The sequence below is a fragment of the Mandrillus leucophaeus genome, unplaced genomic scaffold, assembly GCF_000951045.1.
Source record: "Mandrillus leucophaeus isolate KB7577 unplaced genomic scaffold, Mleu.le_1.0 Scaffold33, whole genome shotgun sequence".
Lineage (NCBI taxonomy): Eukaryota > Metazoa > Chordata > Mammalia > Primates > Cercopithecidae > Mandrillus > Mandrillus leucophaeus.
The window spans coordinates 4634462-4642432 of record NW_012103476.1 but is presented as its reverse complement, the minus strand read 5'-3'; positions in this window follow the sequence as shown (position 1 = coordinate 4642432).

Below are 7971 nucleotides of genomic sequence, written 5' to 3'. Positions count from 1 at the left end.
ACACATTGATTCATTTGTTTCTCCTTTAGGTCTAAAGTGACACAATTATTCAAAGCAAAAAATTCTGTAGTTTACATGACAACGTCTATGTCTAGGTCTTTCTGAAGTATTTCTAAACAAGCATACAGAAAATAAAACTTTTAGAAAAGATTTGGGGAAGGCACGGGGCAGTGAGTATTGTCTAATGAGGAAGTATATAGCTTCAAGGTTTTTTGCTTCCAGCGTCAATTACTCTGCTTTCAGATTCCTGTCAGTAGTGACGTTGTCCAGTGCTAGAAGACACAGCCGAGTCCTCTGCCTGCAACTGAGCATGTAAAAACCCCTTCCACATGTCTCCACTCATAGTTAGTGTTTCCTTACAAACTTGTCTCAACACCACTTAATTCCTTTTAAGCAAAGAATAAACTAACAAAGACACAAAGAAAATAACAGGAAAATGTTTGCCCTAATCTATTTTTTTAAAAATGCATTTCATCCTAAAATTAAAAAAAAATGGAAAATTAAGCCAAATAAACTTCTGGTATCAGTCAGTCAGTGATAGAAACAGCTGCAGCAAATATGGTAATAAGAGAGAGCTTAATTGAAACAGATGTTTTAAAATGTGCAATTTTAAATGGTATACAAACATTGATGTAAAGTAAATTTTAAATAAGATGGAATGGATTGGAAACATAATTTAAACCCCAAAGAAACAAAAATAATCTTGATGAAAACTAAATTATAATGATAGACAATAATCGTGTTTGCCTAGACAATAAATTATTAGTCAGGAGGTTTATTTTTTAAAAATTTAAATTCAATGCGATTTAGATAAACATGCATTTAATGAGGTTTTACTAGACATTTTCAAAGATTATAAAATTCAGAATAAATAGAAATCTGAGAAGTGTGCTCTCTCAATATTTTAAAATACAGTTCAATAAACTTGCAATGTAAATTTCTATGGATTTTTTAAGAAAACGTCAGTATTAGACCAATTAAAAAGTATCACATTTGCCAGGTTTTCAACTCATTCTGGACCACTAATTGTCAAGAATGGTGGAGGTTCTGAGATTCCATTGTATTTTCAAGTCAACATGAATTGCCACAGTTTCATAGAACATAGCAGAAGAGGCAAAGCTGCTGGATCGGAGAAAAGGACTGCACTATTCACAGTAAGTCACCCACATGAGAACCAGAATACTTCAATTCTCTTTGTCCCGGCTTCCACAAGGGTAATGTGAATGGGCCTAGGTTTATGACGATACACAGAATGGGTTCCAATGAACTTAGGGAAACTAAATACTTTATAATAGAAAGTAGGCAAACATGTCATTTCTTTTTTCTTTTGGAGAGATACATTATTTCTATCTTTCCAGGCACTGTGCTATACATCTTTGAAAAGATAGTCCGTTATAAGAGGCTATCAATGACTTTTTCTTTGGCAAGAAAAATTAAATAGGAAAACAAAAGACCCATGGAATATTTTCTGCCAATACAAGTTATTTTCACTCTGAAATCATATACAGTCCCAGTATTTGAGAAACCCAGGTAGTTGCTTAAGTAAGAATTCTTTGTTTGACTCTTCTGTCATTATTTTCATTGGCAACACTTCTTAATTTTATTTTACTATACTAACCCTGCTGTCAAGTCATGCTTGTCACAGATGTCAACTCTTTCTCTAATGGTCATTCATGTAAGGGAATATTGTTGGGGCAAATCACAAATGGTGCCTATTTGGAGCCGAAGAACTGAGCACTGAGAAAGGGCAGGAGCAGTTGTAAAGAGCTGTTTAAAGAGTTCCGCCACACTCCAATATAGACATTTTAAGAATGGCCAAGTATGGGCTCCATGGGTGCTCCATATCTCATAGTAGTCAAACATTTCTGGAATATATAATTTATTCCTGTACATATGTTGGAATTAGGTATAATGTGTTTGGATTTGATATGATTTAAGTGTATGTAAATGTTCCTTCAAAATACAATTTTTAGTTGTAGAGAGAATGATTGTAGCTTGTTCACTCAAAGGCCAAAGTGGACTTAATGACTAAGGGTTGGACTCCTGTGAAGGTTCATTCTCTCACATGACTGTTGGTTGAGCTGGGAACTCAGCTAGGGCTATCAGTGAAAATACATACATGTAGCCTCCCCATATGGCTGCTTAGTCTCTCTCACAAAGTGATTCCTGCAGTTGATCCGCAAGAAGATAAAGAGATCCAGAAAGGAGCTGAATTGTTTTTTGTGACCCAGCATAGCACATCACATAAGATTACTTCTCCTGGGGTCATGAACTCGCAAAAAAGAAAGAAAAAAGAAAGAGCTCAATCCTCAGTGGGAGGAATATCAGTCACATCATGAAAAGAATGTGTGGGAGAGATAATATTAGCTTGATCGTCTGTACAGTGTTATGTTGGAGCTGTATTACTTTGATTCATAGGAGTTAATTTTGTGCATCTCATACCAAATTTTCATGCAGTGACATCACATTAGCAAACTGAAATTAGAGTATTGAAACAATGGAAATTGGAAAATAATACAAATGCCTTTTATTCCATTTTAAATTAGGATGAATTATTGACGATTTGACCAAGACTTTATCCATCTTTAAAAGGTGTTCATACTTATTCTGAGTCACATTCTGTCTTGTATGCCGATAAATTAAATATTGAAATTCAAGATAACCTACTGACAGCTTTTCATATTCCTTTATATAGTAAGAGAATTGGAAAAAAACAGTAAACACTATGTATATATAGATATATAATATTAACATAAATTCATATCAAAATGAGAACAAAATGGCTGTAACTCCTATGGCCACAATTTAGGTGTGAAATGATATAGTTTTAACCAGTACTTATGAATTAATTTTCTACCAAGCAATTCTGTTGATCATGGTGGCTTCTTTTGGGGGTGACTCAAAACTTCTTTCTAGTAACGTCTGAGAAATTGATAGCTCGTACTACAAAATCTCTTCCTTTTCTTATTTGGGGTGAAAATTAATTAACTCAACTAGTAACCCTCCTCTTTGTGCTTGTTTCCTGTTCAGTTCAAAGTGACTGGTATTTTCAACTAAGGTCTCTTAAATCAGCAAGCACTGTATGAAGGGAAGAAAAAAATGGATAGATCATTATTGATAGATCATTATAGTTAATAGAAAGTTAGCTGCTTACATTTCTTACCTTTGATTATCTGACGTGAATTCTGGCGCCGGGAAAACAGCAACATATTAATATTTGGTCACTGATTCAGAGCAAAGACCACATCTTGGTGGACATTAATAGAATCACACACTGTATTAATTACTAGATGGTTCTATATATGAGACTTCAAGGCTTATTGTTATATAAGCGATGCTGTGCTATTAGTCGTCCTGACTTAGGGTGACAAGAAATAAGACCAGTGAATTCCCGGAGTAGAGCTAATTGCTTAATTTCTGACTAATGTTGAGCATACCTATAGAAGCTATACATTCTAGACATGAGGAAATAAACACATAATGTGTTTTTGGACTCACCGTTACCACCAGGAACCAAAGCTCCATTGAGTATTTTAATTCCATAAGCCCATATCCTTAAATCACCAGGAATGATTGTCAATTCACTTTCAGTGAATTCCCACCAAATTTGTTATATTTCCTACCCTACTACATGGTAAACGGTCAAAGACTACTTTCAGAAAAGTTAGAAGGAAGATACATATTACAATTTGGGGGTGAGGAGACAGTGTGGGGTTCTTCTTCAAGGTTAGTCACCTTCCTCTTTATTCAAAATATTTTTGTAGGAATATGATAAACTTCTACTCTGGGAACTGGGTTGTGACTTTCTATTGGTAATACACCATTACTAGAAATTTTTCACTATACAAATCAAGGAACTTTTAGTTAGTATTGTCAGGGCTGTTTTGTTGTTTTTGATAATGATTTCATTGGTTTCCCATTATTAATTAGGCAATGCAAAAATCTAAATGGGTAAAACCATTCTGATTACAGCTGTGATCTGCTTCCTATTACAGTAGTCACATTCATCTTGCTCCTGGCAATTTAATGTTTACTCTTACCTCCTGCCATCTTGGGGCTGCCTAGGGATTCCAAAATCTCCATTGAAATCAGAGAACTCAGGTCAAATAAAGCACTTCCCACTGCCTTTCTTGGCAGGTAGGCACATCAGGGATGCTGGGACAGTGCCCATTAACATATAAATGTGATGCAGTGATTCAATTTTTCTGACTCCATAGAAATAAATGCATAAGTACCCCAATAGGTGGAATAACATGCAAAACTTTTTAAAGGCAAACTTTAAAAAGACTATTACAAGATGTTGAAAGTATTAACTCACTTGATTTTTCAACTACTTTATGAGGTAGATATTTTAAACATATGCAGAAGTATTATTACCTTATATTCTGACATCTAAGGGCTTTATATTAGTCTCTCTATGTTTTTAACCAACTATATGAAGATTGTATATAGACACACTGAATATTTTAATAGTAATAATCTATGGTGATAATGGGGAGGTCAGGATTAAAGGGGAGAAGGATACTTTTAAGTACATAGGTATTGTTATTTCTATAACATGTAGTACATTTATAAACATAATTTGCAATTTATAAAATAATAATAATCTATTAAATCTGTGACTCTTTGAAAATGTTCATTTCAATTTTACGTGTTCTTCTAATTCCTTTGCCTAAAATAAGTCATGGTGGCCAATTTTGTAAATATAGTATTAAGATTTCTGTTATCACTCACACATAGAAGGTACAACATCAATTAGTTGACCATAGAGTATATGTCAATGCTAAGATATTGTAGTAAAAACAGTTAATCCTCTGTTTTTAAGAAAAAAACCTATGAATTTCATTTTAATACTTTTGCTTGAATGTATTTTAAATGTATTTTGCTTGAATGTGTAATGTTGACTAAGAACTAGGAATGCTTAGTTGAAAATGAATTTGTGTTTATTTCTGTTATCTGATTTCTTTATACCATCTAACTGAATTTTAACAAAGGGCATTTTATTGCCAGTACAATTTGGTAAAAGAAAGTCTTTAAAGAATATTTCTGAATAAAATATTTCATTTAGAATATAGATCAAAAAATTTAAATAATAACATTAATTATATTTCTAAACAATAAAATAATACAAAGTATAAAACTAAGTATTTATATAACATTAAAAATTATAAACCATAGATATCAAAAAGCTTGGTGTGTTTGTCTAAGTGTATTCTCTTTAATGTGTTCCTTAATATGTTCATAAGGAGAGACTGAATATTAGAATTACAAGAGTTTTACTGAAAATTCTGGTTAGTCAATTGACTCTTTTCAATCATCTAACATAAGCAAAATAAAATTATTTGTATAAAACCAGATAGTAGCTAGGAGCTATTTTAAGATGTGAAAAAAGTTAGTGTTCTGGGACTTACATTTTTATTTTATTAAAATATTTTATTGAAAATTCTTATTTGTCACAATTTTTACCCCAGAGATTACAGAATGGACACACAAAGAACAAGTCTATGTATATACTTAAGCAAAAGGCACATGTATATAAAATGCTGACATTTGGAATATTTTCTCTCATGTAATGCTCAAGAAGGTGTTGATTTTGGCAGTTTATTGATCTGAAATCACTTCTTCCAATGTTAGTCACTATAGCATTCTGCATTGTTTCGATAGTGTGTTGATGAGACAACATATACTGCTCAGGTATTTGGCAGAAAACAAAATAATATAGATAAGATTTCTACATACAAATAAATTTAATTTTAGTAAAAGGTAACTAAAAATGACATATTAAATTATAGGTCTCCATTTGTAACCAGGATGGAATAGCAGAGCTGGATTCATACTCCTACTTGAAATAACCAATACAGTAGGAAAAAAAAGTAGCAAGCCACTGTGATCTCTGAGAGATGAGAAACAAACAAAATCAGCCTCCTAATTACCCAGCTTACTGCAGTAAGAGAGACTCTTGGCTGTAGCACAGGGAAGGGGAAGAAAGGCAGAGCCTGGAAAACTCTATGATGAAGAGATGAAGCTGAGAAACCATGATGATCAAGGTGACTTGAGTCTGTGGAATAGAGACCAGAGAGGAGAGTATCCTTGAGTATTAATCTGTGTAATGACCTGCTTATGCATTTGAGGAAACTATCTAAGGCCCAGAGAAGAACAAACTCAATGAATTACAAGTAACAGTGCTCGTGCGCACACAGAGCTAAGAATATCACCATCCAGGTGGAAAGTCAACAGGCATTGGTCTTGGGCAAAAGCATAGAGAATCTTACCTAGGTAGTGGTGAATATTAATCCTAGCTTGAGCACAGAGAGTACTCATTGAACAGACCTTAAAATAAAAGCCTCCCAAAATAAAATTGTTTTAAAGTTAATCACATTCCAATTTCAAGAATATTTATAGAAATAAAAATTATCTAACATAAACAAGGAAAAATTCACAAAGTGTTATCCTATAAAGAATTATAGGATGTTTATGGGAGAAAAATACAAAGAAACAAAACCAGAAAAACACAAAGAAAGAGAAAAATATTTTCTGTTCCATAATGGTCAGGTGTATCAATCAATCAATCAAAAGTTATCCGGAAATGACAGAAATGTTAGAATTAGCAGACAATAAAAACAAACATTAACACTGTTGTTATAACTGTATTGCAAATACCTGAAAACTAGCAACCTGGAAAACATTAAAAAATCAAAAATCAAACTTTTAGAGATGAAAACTATAATACAGAAAATAAAATTAAGTTTAGAAATTGCAGAAGAAAAATAATTACTCTCAAAATATCAGTAGAAATTATTAAAAATAAAATATGGGAAAGCTAATTTTTGACAAATAAAGAAAATGTCAGTGGTATAACTTCAAGTGGCTCACAATAAATAAAATTACCAGAGTTCCTAAAGAAAGAAAAAAGGGAGGTGAAAAGGGGGGAAAAAAGAGTGGCAGAAAACATTCTAAATTTGATAAAAACTACAAAGTTTCAAATGCTTCAAAAAAAAAAAAACCAGTTGCAAGAAAATATTTTTTAAAAATGAATGTAAAGCACATTAAAATGAAATTTTGCAAAGTAGTGATAACGAGAAATTTTTAAAATTCAGAAAAAAAGACTGATACATATAGAACTGGATGACAGCAGATTTCTAATGAGAAATAACATCAGACAGAAGGTGGTGGAATAAAATTTTTAAGTTATTGAATGGAAAAAAAACTGTCAATATAGACTTCTATATCAAAAAACAGTTCAACAAACACGAAACAAAGCCAGTGTTAGATATGTAAAAGAGGAAAGAATTCATTACCAGAATACTTGTCACGCAATAAATGTCACAAGAAATCCTTCAGACAAAAAAGAAAATGATGCTGTATAGAAATACAGATCCACATAAATGAATGAAGAACACTGAAAATACTAACTATATGTATACAATTCCAAATCATTATTTCTATCTCCTTAAAGGATAAATGGTTGTTTAAATGAAAATAACAACAATGGAGAGAAACGTTCCTAACACACTGAAAATAATAATTATGACAAACATAACACAATTTTTGGTAATGGAAAAACAAAAGTATACTTTGATAAGTTCTTACACTCTAATTGAAATAATATAATCGTGAAAGATAGACTATGATTAAAAACATAAACTAGTAAAGAGAAAAAATATTAGAAATATTGCAGTATTAAATATGGCATAGAAAGTAGTAAAATGTAAAACAAAAACTAGTAGAATTGATAAATCTAGAAAGATTTTATTTACATTTTTTAAACAATTCTTACAATTTTGCTAAGAAATCAGGGAGAAAAGTATTGTTATAAGCACCATACAGACACATTAAATGTATGTGAAGAAATCAGAAAACTTAGAAACATTCATTGTTTTCTGACAAAACATACATAGCAAATTTAAAATAATGCATAATGCTTTCAGTATGGTAAAAGACATTGAAAAGATAAATAATAATCTAGCATCA